General features: G+C 43.7%; 1 protein-coding gene across 2 annotated transcripts in view; it reads left to right on the plus strand.

The window, feature by feature from the left end:
- TMEM72 (transmembrane protein 72) overlaps positions 1-22,182 on the plus strand; it is a 202,175-nt gene that overhangs the window by 59,905 nt on the left and 120,088 nt on the right. For both annotated transcript variants that reach the window (XM_069240814.1, XM_069240815.1), the window contains exon 2: positions 13,811-13,877. The gene's annotated coding sequence lies outside the window, so the exon portion shown is untranslated. The remainder of the gene's footprint in view (positions 1-13,810; positions 13,878-22,182) is intronic.

Here is a 22,182-nt window from a genome sequence, read left to right on the forward strand (position 1 = left end):
CACGAAATAATTTTTGCGTGTGCAATTTGTCTACGGGTGTTTTTTCGTATTTCAGCTGAGAATTTTATACATGCAGAATCTAAAGACCACTTATATGCCCAACTACAACCTCAAAGAGCGAGGTACAACCATCATATACTTATACACAGTCTTAACTACCCAGGTACACCTTTAACTGACCAAGAACAGTCCCAAATGACAAACTACAGCCTCAAATTCCGAGGGCTAGTTCCATGGCTCATGCATAGCCTCAGATGCCTAGGCCCAACCTCAAAAACTTACAGCATAAATGCCTAGGCAAAGCAAACAGATATGCAGGCATTGCTTCTAATGTCACAGACCTATGACGCAGACCTATGTGCCGAAGCACGGCCAGACGTGTTCAGATACAGCCTTAATTCTCCATTACATCCCTAAATAATCTGGCAAAACCTAAAGTCCCAATTATAATGTACAATGTCAGGGCACAGCCATTTTATAAAAGTGCCATACACACCTTCACATGCATAGGTACACCCGTGCCCTCTAATGGAGTCACCACAGCACTTACGTTGAAGATCTTGTACTTCCTACCCTTTACAGTACCATAGGCTGTAGAAATTATAATATTTCTTTCCTGCTTTACGGGAACATTTCAAATGTATTTATTTATTGTAGCAAGAAGAACATTTTGATTAGAAATGCCACACACAACGAGAGTAACAGAATGCACAAGAAGTTATTAGCTTTGATGTGGAATAATGGATGAGGTAAATTAATTGATGGTTGGTGGATGTTTAACATAAACATATAATTGTAAATAAATGTCTCGCATATGAATATATTTACAGTGTCAGAACGAATGTGAAGGTCATTCGTTGATAATGTGAATTATTTTTTCATGAAGTAATCCTAGAGATGAGCCTTACAGGAAGTGAACAGAGAGACGGAATGCATTTCACATGGAAGAGAGTTCTAGCCTTGGCGGCCCAGTAAGTAGGACCGAAATCTCAAAGCCGCAAGTGGGGGTTTGGGTGTAGCCTGGATGTTAAGGCTGGATGAGTGTCGGTTATGAATTGGGACATACTTGCACAGGAATGAGATGAAGTAGTTTAGGGTGGTGACATTTATGACCACGAAGACCAGAACTACTAACCTGAAGAGCCTGTATTTGCAAATCTGTTCTGGAATCAGGCTTCTTGAAAGTTATTGACACATTTTGGCTTTTCTGTAATTAAACTAACCTTCCTCATGATGGATAAGTTGGGCCTATTATTTGAAATCAATCATGTTAGCTCATTTATTCTATTGTATTGTGCAGGTGTATTTTTTACGAAGTGCGAAAATATGAATTTAAAAATTGTAAAGGGCGGCCAGAAACACAAATCACTGTTGATCTATTCTTGAAGAATGTCTCCTGAATGTTCCATTCGTTTGATAAATGCACCTTTTCAAACTGTGATATATTTGAGTTAATGTAGCTTATTTGAAATATTATTCACTATGTACTAGTCCTGAGGAAGCCTGTTCATTTAAACAGGGTTAAAATGTGTCAACAACATTCAGGAGACAGATTTTAGGAATAGATCAACAACAAAAATGATAAAATGCATAAAAATCAAGGAAAATTAATTGTATTTTACGCACAGACTCATGTGATCGAAATAGAAAGAACTCTATAAGTACATGGTGTGTTTCTTGGCAGAACTGGTGGAACAGTAAAAAATAAACAGTGGAATAAGATGTGATATGTAAAATTGATTGCACACTAGTTGAGTACTGTATTTGCTAAAAATTAGTGTAAACAATTAAAACTTTCACAAAAATCCTTGGGGTGCACTTTGCCACTAATTGCACTCTGTTAATGACACAAGAATTGTGCATATTACATGTTTAAAAGTGTAAGTGATAACATGTATGACAAACGTTTGCACAGCATTGATGAATACTGTACACACATTTAGGTATGTAATAGATGCAAAAAAAAAGTTCTTGGAGAACCTCATGTAAATTCCTGGCATCATTCCCATCTGAGAAACCATTAACCAGATAGAAGCGTTCTCTCCATGCCCCCCACATGTCTTCAAGGGCTCCCTACACATTATGTAGCTACTGAACATTAACCTAATATCGCTGGACCAGAGCTCCACCTTTGGGTGCTGCTGCAAGAGTAGAACGAGCTTAAACAATGGACAATGCACAAAATACGCAAAACAAAACTGAAGAAGTCACTCTCTTACTATAAATATTCACGGCATGCACATATATCTACAGGTCTCTCACCCAAAGTGAGCGATTGGCGGCGGGAAATGTTTACCTTATCAGGTGGGAAGACTGGATTGTGCCACTCAGCACACAGTGAGGATGCAGCATGCATACTGGTGGGTCAGGTGCGATGCCCAATGATAACAAGCATTGGCAATGTCAATTGGTCTCGGAGAGATAGATTGGCATTGTCAATGGCATTGTTTTTTTGCCGTTGAAGAAATGGAGCACTCCTGGTCCATATGGAGGCGGAGTCTTCAAATCAGGGTTAGTCAGAATGCCCCAAACAGCCATAATACTGCAGGATTGAAAGGTACAACCAGCGGTGCACTGTGCAGCCGATTCAGGGCCATATGGGACGGGATCAGCACCATTATCTGGTGTCCTGGCAGGGGAACAGAGTCCGGTGAAAGCTGTGCTCAAGACTGGACCAAATGAGCAGGCACGGTGCAGCGTGGGAGAGCTGCATGTTTCTTGTAGGTCTGTGAGTGTCACAACATTGGACTGCGACAAGCAACGGAAGTCGTATCACAAGAAGCAATGCGTGCCATATAGCCCCTAGAGGTAATCACAGAGAAGTCAACATGCAGACTGGACATTTCTTTGTGGAAAGATCTGTTTGACCACGCTGTTAAAGAGCTAAAAAATTAGACCCAAAACTACCCTACAAATGTCCACTGCAGAATAGTTAAAAGTAGTTAGGTAGTGCTCTCAGTGAGGGCTAAACATCGAAAGAGGCATGATGTATCCATGAATCAAATGAGGAGACTGACAAATGGGGCAACAATGGTGCCAGCCAATGGGAAGCCTATGGGCGGGCTTAAGCCCACAACAGTAAATACAGCATGCTTTTCTCGAGACAGAGCATGTGCACCATCTACAACAGAGACCTAATAGAAGGACTGTGTTGTGAATGGGCAGGCAGGCCAGATCTGACACACAGTGACAAAAATTTGAGGAATAAAAGCCCAAATAAAGAAAAAGAACATTGAGTTTGATAAAACATGGTAGTTTGATGTTGCAAAAGTCTGCAGTTTACAAAATCACATGATCTGTGACCACAAAATACCTTTTTCACAATTTACAAAAACCCTTTCTGACTTTGAAAAATCTTTTATGACCCTTTCCATATTGCACTTAAGAGGTGCACGAAAAAGACATTCCTTACTTCCTGCAAGTCACAAAGATATGGGTCAAAGGGATACATCACCATTGAGATCATAAACTATTGACCTGTTGTCCACCCCCTTGTGGGGATAGTACCCAGTTCGCAGGAAAAGACTGCTATTTGGGATTCATCCTGAACGACCTCAGGAAGTGCACAGAGATGTTCCTGGGACGTTACTTTGAAACAAATGCTTTAATGCAGGGAATGTGAACGCTTGCAAGAAGGTCTGCTGTCCATGGACCGCTTCCACCCTTATGCCACAGCCATTCAGGAAGGGTCAGAAAATGCCTCCTACCTCTTTAATTCTTCACCAGGAAGGTGCTCCTGGGACAATGTGTGAATAAATATTGCAAAATGCTGAGCAGATATTTATGTGTTCAACTATATAGTATGCACAATTTCATGTTTTTTCTAAGATGTGAAGTACTTAGTTGTGGGTGCACGTTTTCTCGAACTCATTCTTTCCCCCCAGTCCTCCCTAGTCTTGCTGAAATTGTTTTAAATATAATATTTTTCTTGAGCTGCCTTTAATCTTCATTTTTCATATGTTTCTGTTTTGATCATGTTTGCAATTTGTAACCCGAAGTTTTAACGTAAACACAATTGTATAAGAGAACAGCAATACAATACAATGAAAAATACTTTCTCTGCATGCCATGTCAAACATGCACTGCCAAAGTAAATAGACAAAGTACATTAAATAATAGTGAAATTATAATTGCATTCCAGACTATGTGCTTTTCAGGGTTGAATTGTACGTGTGTCCTAACTTAGTTTACAGGCTTCTGTTGTTTCTTATATGTGCTCCAGGACAAGGCAGTGTTTTTCTTTTTTCTGTTTTTATCCAAGAAGTGGTACTTCTCTCCAAAATTTTAGGAAGGTAGGTAATACATTTAAGTACGGGTTCACTACTCCTCTACACATATGTGTGAATATATATATATATATATATATATAGGTAGTTATAGTTAGGACCTAGTTTCCATCGAAACAGCATTTTTTGTTTTGCTAATAACTTTAGCGCCGTTTGATGAATCTTCACAAAAGTTTCCAAAAAAATATGACGCTCGCATTTTCCTCATTCATTTTTCAATAGGGATTTTGAACAGCGATAGTGCCCAAACCACTTGACGGAATTACACCAAATTTGACAGAAAGGTAGCTCTTGGTCCAGAAAGAGCCCTTTTTGTTGTGTGGTGTAAATCCATTCAGTAGTTTATGAGAAATTAAAGGAAATCCAAATTTGTATATATAGGGACGTGAAGGAATCATGATCTTTCCTGATCTCGTGCTAAGATCTGATTGGCTGCCATCACTTCAACAAGAAAGAAAGAATAACAATTTTTTTAAAAGGGCCAGGGTACGGACACCCTGACCTCTTATCTCTGGTGTTGGGGTCCAAAAGGAACCCACCAGGGCTAAAAAAACATTTTTTTTTACATTTTCACCACAATTTGTGGCGAATCTGCGGATCTAGGGAAAAGAAAAATGTAGTGCGGGCTGCTAATAATTCTGAACCCCCCAAGACAAAGTACCAGGGGCATTACTAATATAATGAGGGGCTACCCGGCCTACCCAGAGTCCCCAGGACTACCACCTCCCCAGGGATTTCATGAATTGTAAGGGGGGGTCGCCTGGGCCCTCTCCAGCAGCCCAGGGGACCGTCACAGCACAGGGGCTTGAATTTAATTATATGTGGGGGGCCATGTGACCCACCCGCAGCCACGGGGACCACCACCTCCCCTGGACTATTAATAAATTGTGTGCGGGGGCGTGTGGCCCACCGGCAGCCCCAGGGACCACCAATCCCCAGGGGCTTTTGACAAATTGTTTGTGGGGGACTGCACAGCCTCCTTCAACCCTGGGAACCACCATCTCCCTGGGGCAAACTCTAAAATTAGAAAGGGGGTCAGTTTCAGACCTCCTGCAGCCCCAGGGACCACTACCTTCCCAGGGCTATATTCATGGATGAGAGGCGGTGCAGCCCCCCTTGATGAGCGCCTGATGGTCTGAAGGCCACAAACCCCAAGGCCGGCTTGCTGTTTGCTGTGAGTCACAGCAAACACTCTGGTTCAATGAAGGGAGAGCAGTCAAACAGCTTCCCCTTTATCAGGGCAGAGGTTTCCTCTGTCTGCTTGCCTGTGGAAATGCAGGCAGACACACAGAGGAAGCAGCTCCCTCTCTGTGACAGGAATGCTGACTCTCACTGGATGTTGCGAGCCAGGTGGGACCGTGGGAGCCTTCAGGCTTCCCCCATAGTCCCCAACAGTCTAATTAGGTGTCCTGGGGGTCACCTAGGTCACATGGCTGTGCCCCAGGGGATGGGGTCCCTGGGGTCACGATCAGTCCTAGTGGGGGGGCACAAAGCCCCCTAACAAAAAAAAAAAAAAGAAATATTTAAGCTGAGTCCCAGGGGATGGGGTCCCTGGGCCAAGATCGGCTTTGGGCAGGGGCCCGCATAGCCCCCTTCCCATAAAAAAATGAAATACTTAGGCTGAGCCCCTGGGGATAGGGTCCCCGGGGTGGAGTTCGGCCTAGGGAGGGGGCTGTGGCCCCTTCCCCCCAAAAAAATATACTTTGGAAGGAGTACCCTGGTGATTGGGTCCCCAGGGCCAAGATCGGCCGGGGAAGGGGGCCGCATTGCCCCCTCCTTAAAAAAAATAATGTTTAGTCCGGGCCATGAGGGATGGGGTACCTGGGGCAGAGATCAGCCTGGGGAGGGGGACCTTGCAGGGTTTAGTTGGTATAGGGGTTGGCCGCAGAGACTGGCCGAGGGTAGGCCCTGCAGACAACCCCCACAGCGCACAACCAAAAGGCCATGCACAGCGCAGGTTGGATGTTTATAGGGGTTAGTCGCAAACCCCAGCTGAGCACAACAAAAGGCCGTGCATGGCGCTGGTCTGATTAAGGTATAGTAATGAAAATTACTATATGTTAAAAAAAAGAGAAATTTGCAAAAAAAAACAAAGGTTACAGGGACGTTATCATTGGAAAATAAAATTTTAAAAAACATAGAAATTCACTTAAAAAACCAATGGTGACAGGAACATTATAGTTAGACTCACCTTTTAAATGTACCAAACCAAACAAATTCATCTGTTATAGTTAGAGTTATCTCAAGTAATTATAATTAGTGCCCTCGCCATGCACTGCTAATGACACCACAAATTACGGCACTCATGACATCTATGATAATATCCTTGATAATATCAATGTAATATTTGCACTAAAATGTTTGAGGAAAAAAATTGTATATATATATATGTATATATATATATATATATATATATATATATATATATATATATATATTTCCAAAACAATGCGAAAATAGCAAAGCGCTCAGTAGCCGGAGCGAAGCGTGAGGGTGGACCGTCCCCTCAATTGAATTGTGAAGCAAAAGAAAGTTTGGCAACGCACTCTGTTAAGGCTTCTTCCTTGATTTTAATCAATGCAACAAACGACGCGTTTCGACCAAACGGTCTTCTTCCAGGTTTACAAGTCCTTTCCCTCTGTTCACTTATATATTAACACATCATTATTACCAATACAATACATTATGGGATTTGTAGTGTGTTACAGAAAAAATCTATTTTTTGTATATAAATAAATCCAAATATGATATTACCACACAATATTATTCCAAACAAAAAAAGTATATCAACAAAAACATTTTTTTACAAAATTAAATTAATAATACATTTTAAAAGAAAAGACTTCAACTTTCCCAAAATATATAAGAAATTATCAAAAACAGTTTGCTAACCCATACAAATTATTCATAAATGAAAAATTAATTCTCAATTAATTTTAATATATCTTCGATGCTTTTTACAAAGCCTGATTCACCTTCATGTCAGAGATCTGTTGAATATGAATTAATTTGAATAATCCAATGATTATTCACAAATGCCGGCATGGTACCAAATTAAAAGCTACAGAGAATTTACAAATGTACAAAAAGCTCCTCATCATCATTCAATCCCCAAGGTGTTTTTGTTCTCATTTGAATGATATATCTAGACTCTAAGCCCCATATTTATACTTTTTGACCCAAACCTGCGCTAGCGCAGGTTTGCGTCAAAAGGTTTAACGCCGGCTACCGCCATTCCAACGCTCCAGCTCAGTGTCATACTTAATGAATGATGGTAGTCGGCGCTGCGGCTTGGTTAGCATCAAAATAAATGACGCTAACCGGGCAGCGAGGCGTAGGGAAGACTGGGGGTTGTGCATCAAAGAATGGTGCAAGTCAGGTTAGAGTAAAAAATATTGATTCTAACCTGACTAGCGTCATTTTTTGACGCACAACCCCCATGGAAATGACTCCTGTCTTAGCAAAGGCAGGAGTCATGCCCTCCTGCCCAATGGCCATGCCCATGCCATTGGGCACAGTGGCATGTAGGGGAGCCCAAGTTAGGCCCCCCCATGCCACTTTTACATAAATAAAAAAATACTTACCTCTACTTACCGTAGATGGGTCCCCCCATCCATGGCTGTCCTTCAGGGGTGGGAGAGGGTGGCAGGGGGTGTCCCGGAGGACAGGGAAGGGCACCTGTGGTCTGCTTCCATGGTCGGGACCATGGAAATGAGCCCACAGGTCCCTTAACGCCTGCCCTGACCCAGGCGTTAAAAAATGACTCTAAACCGGTTTAGAGTAATTTTTTAAGGCCCTCCCCCTCCCGTGCATCATTTTTGCATGGCAGTGAAAAAAATGACTCTAACTCCATGAATTTGGCGCTAGACGGGTCTAGCGCCAAAGTTTAAATATGGAGTTAGGTTTGTGACAGATTTGCATTTAAAAAAATGACGCAAATCCGGCACAAACAGAGTATAAATATGCCCCTAATTGTCTTAACTTCCTTGTTCTGTCACCACCCCTTTCATGTTTCGGAATGTGATCTATCCCATAATATCTCAAAGTTTTCCAATTATCAGTTTCATGCATTTTTAAGTGTTTAGCTACTGCATAGGTGAGGTCATTATGGATGATCGCTCTAATATGTTCCAAAATTATTTTTTTGAGCATACAAATCGTACTACCAACGTATTTTAAACCACAGTGGCATTCAATCACATAAACCGTGTATTTAGTATTACAGGTAATTCTATGCTTAATTTGAATTCCAGTTTCATTGGGCATTATGATCATTTTGGTTGTTTTACCAATCTTACATGCTTTACAGTTGTTACATTTGATAAATCCTTGTTGTTGTTCCACTAACCAATTTTGTTCACTTTTCAATGAAAAGTGGTTCCTCAATACATAATCCTTAATTGATGGTGCTTTACGATATGTAATTAAAGGTACTGAACCCACTTTCGGACCTAATTCCGGATCTCTGCAAATCACATTCCAGTGTTTACATAAAATGTTTTTTATTAGACCACTTTCCTTCATGTAATTCATTATCATTCTCAAGTTGTTCTTATCCTGTTTCTCTTCTTTTTTGTTAGTTTGTTTTGGGAATAATACATAATTGCGACTTATCATTTCCATACTTTCTAAATTCTTGTAAAAATTTTTTTTCATAACCTCTCTTTTTAAATCTCTGAATTGTTTCCTTAAATTTTATTTGTACCTCCTTTTCACTTGAACAATTCCTCCGCATTCTTATTAACTCACCATATGGTATGCTTTTTATCAATGGCTTAGGATGAAAGCTTTTACCATGTAATACACTATTAGTTGAAGTTTTTTTACGGTATACTGTTGTCTCTAATTTATCCTTTTCAACATAAACAGTGATGTCCAAAAAATTAATTGAAGTTTTGCTCATCTCACATGTAAATTGTAATCCAACATCACTGGTGTTCAAAGTTGTAAAATATGTCATAAATTCATCTTGTGACCCATGCCAGATAACAAAGAGGTCATCAATAAACTGTACCCACAATGCAATCTTTTCCACATATAAGTCATTAGTCTTACCCCATGCTATTTCCCTTTCCCACCATCCCATTACTAGGTTGGCATAGTTTGGAAAAAGAGAAATACCCATTGCTGTGCCACACATTTGTTGATAAATCTCATGATTAAGCATGAATATATTATTCTTAAGACACATTTCTATCATGGAGAGTAACATCTTTGAGTGTTCGAATTCTGCTTTGCTTCTTTGCCGTAAAAAATATTCACAAGCTTTCAATCCAACTTCATGATTAATGGACGTGTATAGAGATACCACATCAATTGTAACTAACGAGTATTCATCACTCCAATTTATGTTTGTTAAAATTCTCAGTAGATCCCCTGAGTCTTTTATATACGAACTTAATGTCATTACAATAGGTGCCAAATAGTAATCTACATAATCAGATATCCTCTCATAAAGTGAGTCAATTGCAGATACAATTGGTCTTCCTGGCAGGGCAGTCAGTGATTTATGAATCTTTGGTAAGAAATAAATTGTAGGTAAAGTTGGATTCTCCTTTTTAAAAAATTCATACTCTTCAGTATTGAGCAGCGATTGTTGATGCTAATCATCTAATTTTGAATGTAGTTGATAAACCATCCGATTTATTGGGTTCTGAGTAAGTTTTTATAGTTATACTCATTATTCAATTGTCTATAAGCTTCTGTAATGTAATCTTGTGTATTTAGAATGACAATGTTTCCACCCTTATCCGCTGGTTTAATTATGATTTCATTATTATTCATTAGATTTTTCAACGCTAAATGATCATTCTTAGTTAGATTTTCCCGTAGTCCATGATGTCTCCTCTTTTGCAATCTTTCTACATCTTCCAAAACAAGTTCTGAAAAAATATAAATTTTATTGCCCGGCGATAAAACTGAACAAAATTTAGATTTTTCATTAAAATTACTGAATTTATGTTGATAGATATCAATATTTAATTTTTGCAACACTTCCATTTCAGTGTATTCCTCATCTTCCAAGTCTGAAATCTGATCACTGCATAATTCTAGATTTTCTGATCCACTGTTTGTATACTCAGTCTCATTAGATTTTTTACTTTGTGATGGCATTCCATAAAATGTTATTAATTTCAATTTTCTAATGAATTTATAAATGTCAATTCAAGTGTCTACATAATTATAATGGATTTCAGGACAGAATTAAAGACCTTTATTTAATGTTTGCTGTTCAGCTACTGTTAATTTATGATCCGATAGATTAACTACTAAATTAGATGGTTCTATTGTTTTTTCAAGCTCCTGAGAGGATATTGTTTATTTTCTGTTTCTTTTGGCTCTTCTGGTCTTTCTCTTCTTTTTCCTGATCGATCTAAATTCTTTTCAAAACCTCAACCTCTGTTCCTTCCTCTTCCTCTTGTTAATCATTGATCCAAATAGAGTACTTGCATCTCCTATAAAAAAGTGTTCTTGATCACAGTATCATCATGTCCCAAGAATCCTTCTCCTTAACTCGATTCCACATCAGATTCACTTGGACTTTCACCACAATTCAAGTTCTGTTTTGCACTATTCCACTTTGCATCATATTTCAAACTTTCAAATCTCTTTGCAAAAGTCAAAATCCTACCATATTTTTAATCATTTTCTTCTCTTATGAAATTGCTCTTTTTCCGTTCTTGTATGACAGCTTCATATTTGTCCAGCTTACTTCCCATGTTCTTTCTTAATGACAGTTGTTAATTTTTTTCTTCATAATTAATCAACTTTTCTTCTAATTCCTTAATTTGACTGTGCATGTCTTCTAAATCCAGCTTTGCATACTTAATAATAATCCTCATCATATTTAATGAGCATTGGTTGTTATTTTCTTCCCATTCCTTGAATAACTCTGGTTTGATTCCTGTATATGTTGGTACGGTAAATATGTGTAAGCCTCTTGGTATTCTATTCACTTCTATGTATTTCTCCAATTATATTATTTCCCAACTTTTATTAATTTCTATTTTATAACATTTTTCTAATTGAATGAATTGATATTTAAGAGACAAGTCTTTTTGTATATTTCCTTGCGTTGTCATCATTTCGGCTTCACTTCTCTGATTACCTACATCGAATAACTTTGTAGCCATAGTGGCGCGTGGCGCTTTCCTAGCTTCCATTCTCAATGAATGAAATACCCAAAGTTCGATACTGTTGCACTGAAAGACTTTCCAAAGGTTAAAATGTTCTTAGGCCTTAACTGCCCGTGTAGTGAGATTTTCTTCACAATGTGTTCCCTCAGGCCACTTCGGCAAATGAATACATATTCAACAGATCTCTGACATGAAGGTGAATCAGGCTCTGTAAAATGCACCGAAGATATATTAAAATTAATTGAGAATTAATTTTTAATTTATAAATAATTTGTATGGGTTAGCAAACTGTTCTTGAGAATTTCATATATATTTTTGGAAATGTGAAGTATTTTCTTTAAAAAATCATTATTAATTTAATTTTGTAAAAATAATTTTTCGTTGATATTTTTTTTTGTTTGGAATAATATTGTGTGGTAATGTAATATTTGGATTTATTTATATACAAAAAAAATAGATTTTTTCTGTAACACACTACAAATCCCATAATGTATTGTATTGTTAATAATGATTTGTTAATATATAAGTGAACAGAGAGAAAGGACTTGTAAACCTGGAAGAAGACTGTTTGGTCGAAACGCATCCTTTGTTGCATTGATTAAAATCAAATGAAGGAACAAGCCTTAACCGAGTGCGTTGCCACAATTTCTTTTGCTTCACAATATATATATATATTTATACAATTAATACTGTTAAATCAAAACAAATTTATAAACTACTTCAGTAGTCTTTTTTGGTTTCTCACCACTTTTCATTATCTACAATACAGAATGAGGTTAGTTGAGAGGGGCAACTTTACTTGCACCTTTTACTTTAAAAAAACATTTATTTTAAAATTAATTGTTATTTACTTATTACCTAATTAAATGCCCACCCTATACCCCTATAAACGTGGCAACCAGCACCTAAAAGATAAGTAAAATAAATGAGTTCTATTTAATGTACATAATTAATATAAATCACATACTTAAAAAGGATTAATTAATAATTAATATTACTTAACAACCTTCCCACCCTATGCTCCTACAAACCTGCTATGACACTATAAATTATTATTAGCAATCACAAAATTCTAACATACTTAAAATCACAAAATATATATTTTTTAAATTATAACAATTATAAAAACATAGTAACACATAAAATGAATATATGGGCTAAAACACATTAAAATGATAAAAAAATTATATTTTACAACTATATTATTGTCAGAAGCTCTTACCTAGACTTTCACAGTAGCAGAATATTGGCTGTTCCCAGGGACCCACTTGGAACCCCTCTGTTCCCGCATTCACTGGGAGACAAAAGTGCCCCAAGAGTGGAAGGGGATGGGAGAAAAGAAAAGACAGCCTTGTCTTACTTCGGTTCCCTGTCTCCTATTCAATATTCCTATCCTCTGTTCATGTAGGCATTACGGGCCAGATTTACAAGGTCCTAACGCCACTGGAGCATCACTTTTTGTGACGCTCCGGTGGCGCTGCGCAGTGCGACATATTTACAAGGTGGCTTAACAGCACCTTGTGAATACAGCCCCTTCACACGCAGCACTTTGCGTGGAAGGGGATTGTAATGGGTGTTGCTGTGGATGTCCCACAGCAACACCCATTGCATTTTGACGGTGCCTCAAATTTACAAGAAATCGTAAATCTGAGTCAGCGTCAAAATCTAATGCCACCCTAAGGGTGGCATTAGCATGGCGCAACAAGGAGAAATGTTTTTATTTCTCCGCGTGTTTTGTTCTTTCTATGTGTGCTGCATTCTGCTGCACACATAGAGAAAGCAAATTGTCATAGAAGATTGTTTTTGTGTAGGAAGGTGTCCCTTCCTGCACAAAAACAATTTCCCCTCAAAGCAGCCATCATTGCACTATGATGCAAGGGTGGCTGCGGTGGTGCTCGGCAGCAAATTTAGTGCAGGCACAAGGAGAAACACAGGGGTGCACTGTATTATTGTAAATACAGCACATCCCTGTGTTTTAAAAAGTGATGCAGTGTGGCGCTGCCAATTGTGGGACAGCAGCCACGCTGTGTCACTTCTTGTACATCTGGATCTACAGGTTGTCTGATGTATGCTTTCTTATGAGAGTGTTTAAAACTGTAAAACAACACAAAAATACATTACAACTCCTTTCTAATCTTTCACTATCTCTCTATCGCTAACAATTGAAAATACTAGTAGTTGTATTATTTCACATAACCGAACTGTTAAAGGATATAGCTTCTCTAAAGCATTTTCTGTTGTGCAGCAATATTATTTTAATCTGTTGTCAAATTATTTTTCATTATATTGTACTCAACCTTAATGATACTTATTGTTCATAAATCTTTTCACTTTATATATGCTAATGTTATCAATGTAACTAATTTTGCATAAATTCTTTTCCTTCAGATTATACTTGTGTGAGCCAGAAAACTGGAAGAGAAGGATTGATAATGCGACTCCTCAGTTTCCTCAGGTAAGATTTCTTTGTATATCTTATTAACTTCAGTCTCCTGAATTTCCTTTTTAGGTCGAGCGTGCAAGCGTGTTAACCTGTTGTAAGTATTGTGGGCTTTTGACCACGCCCAAGTCACGACCATCACTTTCACTGGTTTGTAGGCTTGGCTTTCAAAAATCATTTGATGTAATGTGTAAATGCTTTGCGTTTGTCCCACCTTGAGGCTGTTCTTGTCACGCCTTGCAGACTGCTCCTGCTACATGTATTATTGCACCATTGTTGATATACTTCAGCATGAATGAACTATTTATTTCTTTTGCCTCCCCACTTTGTGCTGCATGGCGGCCATGGCGCTCTCACAGCATGAACAGGCACAATGGCGTGAAGTCGATCAGCGGTATTGGAGCACTGGTCACATTGTTCACAGTTACCTTATCAGAGTAATTTCTTGAGGCTCTCCCCTTAAAACACTTGAAATTGGTAAATGCTTTATGTAACATAGAAATCCTCAAAGCAAAAGCGGCTCTCCCGGCACAGCAGAACCAATACTACAATATTGACAGCACTTGGAAAACTCGACCCATGATGCTTTGCAGGGCATTACTTTTACAAAAAAATTTTGCTCATGACTCAGCCTGTTGTAGTCCTAGGACAATGAGACCACCACCAAAATGTTCACAACAACATGTGCTTTCTGTCTATATAATATTTGGGTCCCCACACTATGTTAGAGGGGACACCAAAATAATAAACTCTGCCACCATTCATATCTGTTTAAGCTCTCTCATGGCTGGGAATTTTGTTTTACAGCTGGTCATAGTGTGTGGTTTAAGGGCTTTGTTTGTAACATCATTGTTATAGGTTTGTTATCCTGAATGTATGTAATACACTATGGCCCTCATTACAACCCTAGCGGTAAAGTCCACTGATGGCTGCCAACATACCGTGTCCACGGCAGAAATCCGCTACAGGTATTATGACCCACACTTAGAAATCCTCCACAATGCAGACACCCACACAAGTCCGCCACACCAAAGGTCAGTGATAAATTGGCGGTACCAAAACCCACACCGTCACGCCAACAGGAATATGCCCACACTATCATCACCTACGAATCAACGCAGCGGTCATTCAACCGCAGTAAACCATTGGCGGTACACACCGCCGCACTCAAAATACACACACATTTACAAAACACAATCACATTGGACAATTCAAAATACACATACCTGATACACATACACCCACCACACCCACACACCCACACCACTATAAAACACACACCCACATTACCCACAACCCTTTACAATGAAATGTTTGGAAGAAGTAGAGAGAGAGAGAAAAGCAAAGACAACACCAGCATCCAGAGGCAAACAACACCATCACTCATACACCATCCAGGCACAAAACACCACACACCCCAAAACATCACCCCACACATCACATCACACATCACTCACACCACATCATGGCACCTCAAAGACACCCCAGGTTTTCTGAGGAGGAGCTCAGGCTCATGGTGGAGGAAATCATCCAGGTAGAGTCACAGCTATTCGGATCACAGGTGCAGCAGACATCCATTGCTAGGAAGATGGAGCTATGGCGGAGAATTGTCGACAGGGTCAACATAGTGGGACAGCATCCAAGAACACAGGATGGCATCAGGAAGAGGTGAAACGACCTACGGGGGAAGGTACGTTCCGTGGTTTCCAGACACCAGGTAGCCACACAGAGGACTGGCGGTGGACCCCCACCTCCTCACCCACAACTAACTTGGGAGGAGCAATTCTTGGTGATCATGCATCCTGAGGGCCTCACAGGAGTAGCAGGAGGACTGGACTCTGGTAAGTCATATCTTTACTATTATATCCCCCAACCCTACCTGCATGCCAACACAAACCCCAACCCCAACCTCACACCCATCACTCTACCACCTCACATATACCCCACTATCACAACCCACACATCCCAATACCAAGCCCTGCATGTTACACCAATGCATGGACACCCATCACAGACCTGCATGGACACCCATCACCAAAGCATGCCCAAGGGAGAGACTCACACAGGGCACACAATCACCACTCACACAAGGGCCAATGCAATATTGCAAGCACAGTAGCAGAGGGAAACACACCCATTGCACAAGATGGCACACACAGATACAATAACAATGCATTTACACCCCAACAGGACCCCTACACAACGTCACCGAACAGGAGGTGCCAGCCATATCCAGTCCCCCCACAGAAGAGGCCCACAGTGACAACAGCAGCTCTGCACGCCTGGATCAAGATGACCAGCCTGGCCCATCAGGGACCTTTGGACAGTCGGTTCCCCTGCCACAGTCCCAAACCACCACAGAACCTCCCCCCTCGGAAACAGCACCACAGCACCCACCCAGCGGGCTCATGTCACTGTTCCCAGGACACATCAATCAGCAGTGTGACCACCACTACAGGGACCCCAGGCAACCCCACAAACTCAGGACAATCAGGGACCTGGGGTCAGTGGCAGTGGGCACACGGTTCAGGGGACAGAGGCACAGGATAACAGGGAAGCTGGGAGGACTGCTGTACGACAGGGGGAGGACAGGCCAAAGGAATCCACCCTCCACGAGACACATACCACCATTCCCAGGAGACCATGAGCACGGTACTGGCCAAGTTTCAGGAGACCCAGCGGCTGCAGGAGGGACAGTACCTGGGGATCAGGGAGGACTTGAAGTCCATTAACACTACCCTGGTCACCATTGCAGGGGTGCTGGCAGACATGGCCAACACCATGAGGGAGACAGTGGCATACCACCGGGCCCCTGACACCAGCCCAAACGATGAACAGCCTTCCACGTCCGCCGGCGCTAGTGGACAGAAGGTCCCGCCACAGGACCAACAGGCCTCCAGCAGCCCACCCCCTGCTGAAGGAGAACTACCCCGCAAACGGTCCCTGCGATCCAGGCAGAAGACAGAGAACATTGCCAAGACCCCCGCAAGGAAATAAGACTCTCCTAATTGTCACCCTTCTGTCCCACTATGTCACCCTGCCCACCTTGAACTGCCATTGCTCCACTTCCTCTGCCCCCTTGGACAATGCACCTGTGATACCAAGAGACTGGACTCTACCCTGGACATTCCTCCACCATCATCCTAGCCCCTTCCACATACGCCTATACACATTAGCCCATAATTATCCTTGAATCACAAAACAATCTGGAGTTAGTCTGTACTTTCACAAATGTATAATTACAACTTCTTTGACAAATATCAATGTTAATGTTCATTTGCACATACCAATGTATGACAGTTGTTGGGCAGCAGTAAACATAGCAGAAGGCAGAATGAGGTACCCAGATCTGTGAAAAGGAAAGCCAAAGTGAACTGTCAGGGCCCATACACAGAGGTTAAGAGGCTGACTTATACAGTGTCCTACAGTAGTCAGATATGAGATAAGCAGTGCCAGTCTCTTACCTGTGTCTCACTGGAAGTACTGCATGATGATGTTGTTTCCATTGTCAATATCTTCTTCCTCTGCCTCCTCTTCTTCACTGTCCACAGGCTCCACAGCTGCCACAATACCATCATCAGGCCCATCCTCCTGCAGAAAAGGCACCTGGCGTCACAAAGCCAGTTTGTGCAACATGCATCATGCCACGATTATCTGGCACACCTTCTTTGGTGAGTAGTATAGGGAGCCACCTGTTAGATGGAGGCACCGGAATCTGGCCTTCAGGAGGCCAAAAGTCCACTCAATAATACGCCTAGTTCACCCATGTGCCTCATTGTAGTGTTCCTCTGCCCTTGTCCTGGCATTCCTCTCTGGGGTCAGTAGCCATGAGTGCCTGGGGTAACCAGAGTTACCAGCAAATGTTGAGGGAAATCTGTTAGACACACACTAACCCTTAGGGGCTACCCCATACCCAGACACCTATACATACTGTGTGGGGACCTTGGGCTCACCTATTAGCCACACACAGTGCCTCTGAAGTTGGTTCATCACATAAGGGATGCTGCTATTCCTCAAAATCTAAGCGTCATGCACAGAGCCAGGATACTTGGCATTCACATGATAGATGTACTGGTACGTCAAACACACCATCTGCACATTCATAGAATGATAGCTTTTTCGATTTCTGTACACCTTTTAATTTCTGCGGGGGGACACAAACGCCACATGTGTACCCTCAATGGCACCAATTATGTTGGGGATATGTCCCAGGGCATAGAAGTCAGCTTTCACTGTGGGCAAATCCTCCACCTGGGGGAAAACGATGTAGCTGCGCATGTGTTTCAGCAGGGCTGACAACACTCTGGTCAACACGTTAGAAAACATTGTCTGAGACATCCCTGATGCCACGGCCACTGTTGTCTGGAAGGAACCACTTGCTTGGAAATGGAGCACTGACAGGACTTGCACTAGAGGGGGGACACATGTGGGATGGCGGATAGCTGACATGAGGTCAGGCTCCAATTGGTCACACAGTTCTTGGATTGTGGCACAATCAAGTCTGTAGGTGATAATGATGTGTCTGGCTTCCATTATCGACAGGTCCACCAAGGGCCTGTACACCGGAGGATCACACCATTTCATCATCTGCCCCAGCGGATGTGCCCTATGGAGGAGAATGGTGAGCAGAGGGTCATGTACCACATAGGTTGCACAAGTGTCTTTGCAGTAATGTGAGTAAATCTGTGTGTGGCGTTGTCTGTCCGTATTTCTGCCCAAATGTGCTGTGACACAGTTAGGTGCCATGCCATGTGCCACCCTGAAATGGCAGCTGCCTGACCTGTAAGGAGGGACAAGGGGAAATGAGGTAACTGCGCTGGCATTGTGTAGCATCGCAGTAGGTGGTCGAAGACCGCTGCGCAATTCAGCATTGGTTATCATTGGGCCCTATGGTTTCCTGGAGCCAATGAAGATGTACGCCGGCGGTGACGGTACGCACTGCCGCGGACGTGACCACCATTTTCTATCTGTTCACTCACTTGATACCTGACCTTCAACAGGAGAGGACCTACTCTGCAAGTGCTGCTGTGACCTGTGTCTGGAAGCGATAATGGCTCGAGTGTCTGGGGAAAGGGCCCCTGCCTTCACTTCGGAGGAGTTCGAGAGACTAGTGCATGGGGTTCTCCGCCAGTACACACTACTCTACAGTCATCCAGACAAACAGGTCAGTACACTGTGAGCATGATGCATGGGCCATGAATGTATGGAGTGGTGTGGATGGAAGATACATGTGGGGTTGGGGGCTGAGGCCTGCATGTGAGGATGGTGAGTGTATGTGTGTCAGGGCATGGGTGGGAACTGGTGGGCAATGAGTATGACGAACCGGACGGGGGAGTAATTTTCTTTCATCCTATACCTTGCCTCTAGGTCAGCGCCCACCAGAAGAAGGGTATTTGGCGTGCCATCGCCAAGGAAGTTCGGACCCTGGGGGTCTATCATAGATGGAGCACCCACTGCCGCAAGAGATGGGAGGACCTGCACCGCTGGAGCAAGAAGACGGCGGAAGCCCAGCTGGGGCTGGCCTCCCAACGTGGAAGGGGTGCCCGTCGCACCATGACCCCCCTGATGTTCCAGTTCCTGGTGGTGACATATCCGGAGTTGGATGGGTGCTTGAGGGCATCACAGCAGCCACAAGGGGGTGAGTTCAGTCTCATTCAGCTGACTCTGCACACTTTACGAGGTGTCTGGATGGGGGATGGAGGATGTGGGCTGTCAATTCCCCTAGGCCAGGGCGAACTTGGTAGGGTAGGTCCCTTGTCAGGCAGGCTCTGTGGCACTCCAACCCCAATAGTGTTAGTGGGCATCTACAACTAGTCAGCCTCCTGTGGGTTCCAGGTGTGCAGCAAATGGGGTTAGGCATAGTCCCCCATGAGCAAGTGATTTTCCTACTAACTGCTAGTGCATGGCCTAGTGCATAGGGCTGCTCCCTCTGTGTTGTGTCCGCCAACGGTAGTGGTGTTGCTGGCATTGACCATGTGTCTCCTCTGTCTTTCCCCCCTTCTTGTTTTGTCACCCTGTCCTTGTGTGCATTAGCATCAGCTGGTGGAGGAGCAGAGGCACCGGAGACAGAGGGAGCTGCATCCCACATAGCCCAGGAGGGTGAATCTACAGAGTCTGAAGGCACCTTTGGGACGTAGGGCGAGGGGAGCTCCACGACGGGGACAGGAGGGGACACCAGCAACAGCAACTCCTCCTCTGAGTGGAGCTCCCTTGCAGTGGCGGGCACGTCTGTGCCCACCGCAACAACAGGTACAGCTTCCACCCCCCCCTACCAGCCCGTCCTCCCAGCAGCCCCTCAGCGTGTTTCCCGTGCCCGCTCACCCAGGAGGGTGGGCATTTCCTTCGCCCCAGGCACCTCAGGCCTTGCCCCACTCAACCCCGCTGCCCTCAGTGAGGAGGCTATTGACCTCCTGAGATTTCTCACTGTTGGGCAGTCAACCATTCTGAATGCCATCCAGGGTGTCGAGAGGCATTTGCAGCAAACAAATGCATACCTGGAGGGCATTCATTTTGGTGTGGTGGCCCAACAGAGAGCATTTCAGGCTCTGGCCTCAGCACTGATGGCAGCAATTGTCCCTGTGTCCAGCCTCCCCCCTGCAACTTCCTCTACTCAGACCCAATCCCCTCTACCTCAGCCTATCGCAAGCACACCATCAGACCAGCATGCACACACATCAACACACAAAAGTGGCTCAGGTAAACATAAGCACCACACATCCCACAGGCACTCACACAAGCACCATACCCATGCAGACACATCAACATCCACTTCCTCCACTGTGTCCTCCTCCTCCACGTCCTCCACCTCCCTTCCTGTCTCGTCTCCACTCACACCTGCATTCACTACATCATCAGCCATTACCTCCATCACCAGCATGCCCATCACTACACACCGCTCATGTGCAATCACCGCCCCACTGCCATTCACACGTCCCCTGTGTCCTCTCCCAGTGTGTCTGTGAGCCCTCCTCCCAAAGTACACAAACCCCGGCACACACCCACTCACCAGCCATCCACCTCACAACAGCCTCCAACACATGCACCTTCACCCAAACTCAGCAGACGTACACCTCCTACGACCACTACCTCTTCCTCTACTCCCAAACCCCTTCCATCTTCCCGTCCCAGTAAGTCCAAAGAAATGTACCTAGCTAGCCTGGAGCTCTTCCCTACACCTCCCCCCAGTCCTTCTCCTAGGGCCAGGATGTCTAGATCCCAGCCCAGCACCTCAGCCACCAAATCTGCATCCGCTGTGGTCCCTGCTACTCCAGTACGGTCAAAGGGGGCACCCGTCAGAGCTGCCAGTGTGCCACCGACGGAACAGAAGGACCACCCTATTCCACCACCTGCAAAGCTCAAAAAGGGGCCGGCTTCAAGCAGGGGACAGTCACACCACCCACCCAGCAAGGCCCCGCACAAACACAGAGTGGACAGTGCCAAGGTCCCTGCAGCGACTGTCAAGATGGGGAAGAGCCACAAGCCAAAGGGCACATCACCTCTGGGCACGATGTCACCTGGTGAGGGGCTGGTGACAACCAACTCATCAGGGATGGCAGCCACATGCATCCCAGTCACCACCACCTTTCCAACCGCCACCTGCACCGCCACCTGCACTGCCGCTGCCACAACGTCAGTCTGCAGCATCATCCCCAAGGATCAGCCATCCGAGGCTGCCAGAGACGGTATGGTGTCTCCATCCACCGCAACAGTCACTTGCACCACGGCCAGCACTAGCAGCATCTCCGCCGCAGCCACCGCCACCTGCACCACCATCAGCACCGCCACGTGCACAGCCGATGCCACTCTGTCGGACGTCAGCCCCATCCCATGCCACACCCCAGAAGCAGCATCACTGGGCACAAAGCCCTCTCCAGAACCAGTGGAGAAAATCATCCACTAACCCAGTCCTTGGCAGGATGAAGCACTCTGGGCACAATGCCCCCTCCAGAACCAGTGGAGAAAAGCCTCCACTAACCCAGTCTTTGGCAGGATGAAGCACTCTGGGCACAAAGCCCCCTCCAGAACCAGTGGAGAAAAGCATCCACTAACACAGTCCTTGGCAGGATGAAGCACTCTGGGCACAAAGCCCCCTCCAGAACCAGTGGAGAAAAGCATCCACTAACCCAGTCCTTGGCAGGATGAACCAATCTGGGCACAAAGCCCCCTCCAGAACCAGTGGAACATGTCATTGACTTGAGAGACTGTGGCTTTGACCTCCCCAGGAGCAAGCAGTGGGCAAACTACCCACTTGAGAGACTTGAGAGACTGTGGCTTTGCACTCCCCAGGACCAAGCAGTGGGTAAACCACCCACTTGAGAGA

Source organism: Pleurodeles waltl, chromosome 6 (genome assembly GCF_031143425.1).
Source record: "Pleurodeles waltl isolate 20211129_DDA chromosome 6, aPleWal1.hap1.20221129, whole genome shotgun sequence".
Classification (NCBI taxonomy): domain Eukaryota; kingdom Metazoa; phylum Chordata; class Amphibia; order Caudata; family Salamandridae; genus Pleurodeles; species Pleurodeles waltl.